Consider the following 3,207-nt stretch of genomic DNA (forward strand, 5'->3'; position numbering starts at 1 on the left):
GCCAGGTGAAGGATACATTTGTGAAGTTTCAATGCAGTAACCTTGATCAGTTTTGTCCAGGGTTTATACAAAGGAGAACAAACCAGAGAAGAATGCTTGGTCCTATCTCCACCCCTTATTGCGTCTATATAATTGGTATCTATTCCTATGTCTAGTCTTTCTGTTGCATGATTGGCTATTTGCACTATCATTGTGGTTTTGTTTCTTATGAAATTCTGTTCTGTACATTTTCATGATCATAGTAGTTTGTCTCTGAAAACATGGAATTTCACAATGAAAACCATTTTGTTCCAAGAGCTCATTTTATTGTGAAGTCGCTGCAAAAATAGGGCCTTTTTTATATTTGCAACCAAATGTGAAAGTCCTCAAGTGTTGAACATTAAGAATCTTGACCAAAAATTGGGTGCACTCCAATGACCAATGAGCCATCAGTAATTATCTTCAAAAAGTCATGGAACACAGGTGAGATTCTAGAGGACTGGAAAAGGGCAAATATAGGGCCAGTCTATAAAAAGGGCAATAAGGACAACCTGGGCTATTACAGATCAGTCAACTTAACTTCAATAATGCAGCAAATAATTAAGCAATTTGCAAGAACCTAGAAGATAATAAGGTGATAAGTAACAATGAGCATGGATTTGTCAAGAATAAATCATGTCAAACCAACCTAATAGCTTTCGTTGACAGGGTAACAAGCTTTATGGATAGGAGGGAAGTGGTAAATGTGGTATATCTTGACTTTAATAAGGCTTTTGATATTCTCTCACATGACCTTCTCATAAACAAACGAGGGAAATACAACCTAGATGGAGCGACAAAAAGGTGGGTGTACAACTGGTTGGAAAACTGTTCCCAGAGGGTAGTTATCAATGGTTCATAGTCAAGCTGGAAGGGCATAGCAAGTGGGGTCCCTCAGGGATCAATTCTGGGTCCAATTCTGTTCAATATCTTCATCAATTATTTAGATAATGGCATAGAGTGTACACTTATAAATTTTGTGGCTGATACCATCCTCGGAGGGGTTGCAAGTGCTTTGGAGGATAGGATTAAAATTCAAAATGATCTGGACAAACTGGAGAAATGATCTGAAGTAAATAGGATGAAATTCAATAAGGACAAATGCAAAGTACTCCACTTAGGAAGGAACAATCAGTTGCACACATACAAAATGGAAGGAGTACTGTGGAAAGGGATCTGGGGGTCAAAGTGGATCACAAACTAAATATATATCAACAGCGTAACACTGTTACAAAAAAACCCAAACATTCTGAGATGTATTAGCAGGAGTGTTGTAGGCAAGACAGGAGAAGTAATTCTTCTGCTCTACTCTATGCTGATTAGGCCTCAGCTGGAGTATTGTGTCCAGTTCTGAGTGCCACATTTCAGGAAAGATGTGGACAAATTGGAGAAAGTCCAGAGAAGAGCAACAAAAATGATTAAAGGTCTAGAAAACATGCCCTATGAGGGAAGATTGAAAAAATTAGGTTTGTTTAGTCTGGAGAAGAGAAAACTGAGAGGGGACATGATAACTGTTTTCAAGTACATAAAAGGTATTACAAGGAGGAGAGAGAAAGATTGTTTTTCTTAACCTCTGAGGACAGGACAAGAAGCAATGGGCTTAAACTGCAGCAAGTGCGGTTTAGGTTAGACATTAGGAAAAACTTCCTGTCAGAGTGGTTAAGCACTGGAATAAATTGCCTAGGGAGGTTGTGGAATCTCCATCATTGGAAGTTTTTAAGAGCAGGTTAGACAAACACCTGTCAGGGATGGTCTAGATAATACTTAGTTCTGCCATGAGTGCAGGGGACTGGACTAGATGACCTGTCGAGGTCCCTTCCAGTCTTGCAATTCTATGATTCCAGGAGATCATAGCACTATTACTGTTCCGCACCATAGCCCACATGGTTTGGGCTCTATACTGTTATACCATTTGTTCAAACTAGGAGCTGAATCACTACTGTATTACACCAGTTTTCTGCACTGACGTCAGAGTTATACCAGTCTAAACTGGTATAATGGAGCAGCGAATCAGGCCCTGCATCTCTAGGTCATCCATTGAACTCTGCTTTTTCCCTTGTGGCTCTTGCACAAGCCAGTACCTGAACTTGCAAGTGTAAGAGGAAGGAATGACTCTTATAGTTCTCATTTCTCTTGTTTGATCTCAGCAAACCTTTCATCCTGTCACTGCTTCCTGTGTTGCGTCTCATCTTTTTAGCATCTCTGTCTTGCGTTGACTTATCCTCCTTTCACAAGGACAGCAAGGGAATATGGAATCTATTTAGGGGTTGGTTTTTCCTCCTGGCTCATCTTAAGCATTACCCCTCTGTCACACTTCCCTTCTCTGTTCCTCTTGCTCTGATTTCTTATATTCATTTTCTTCCAACTTGTCGATGGTGGATTACAGTTGTTAGGCTGAAATGAGAAGATGTGTCTATTTCCGAGGTTGATATTTGTGCTGAGCAGCTGCCGCTTTCATTCAAGGAGTACAAATTCATTCTTGGATGAGTTACACTGTTTATATAAATGAAAATAGTGCTTTGGAGTGTCCACCACCTGCAAGTCATAAAGGCAAGCAAATACATACAATTGCTGTAATTCCCCCTGATGCCCCCTTCCTCACTACCAACACTGTATTCCATCATTATGAGCAGATATGTTCTATGGTGAAAATGTGGCCTTAGGACAAAAGAATCCATTTGGAATGGAATTTGTCCTTCAGGAGAGCATGCCAAGCTCTTAGAATCTCATTTTGAGGATGCTGTCTGATGGTTACAACAGGGGCTGGTAGGCAGGACTTTTGGTTCTCATACTGGCCCCCTTAACCTCTCTGTATCTCATTTTACTCATCTGGAAAATGGGAATAATGTTGCCATTTATATACTTTACAGCGCATTATGCAGTTCATTTCATGTTTACAAAACAAACTCACATTCTCCATATGTGCTGCCTTGGTGGAAGCTGCTGCTCATTGGTGGATCTAATTAGTGGATCTCTCTGAGCAAAATTCTCTTCTCCGATCCACAGTCCAGATCCCTGATTTGTTCTATTGATATGATGTCAGCTGCAACTCTGGGTGTTTTTTCAGATTTGCGGTGGGAGACTGTGAATGTTAGTTTCACTCCTGGACTTGTTTGCCTGGTCTTGGTCTCAGTATGTTGTTTTGCGGGAGTCATTTTTTATTTTATTGAAAATCAATAGTGATGGTCA

This window comes from Lepidochelys kempii, chromosome 9, assembly GCF_965140265.1.
Source record: "Lepidochelys kempii isolate rLepKem1 chromosome 9, rLepKem1.hap2, whole genome shotgun sequence".
Taxonomy (NCBI): domain Eukaryota; kingdom Metazoa; phylum Chordata; order Testudines; family Cheloniidae; genus Lepidochelys; species Lepidochelys kempii.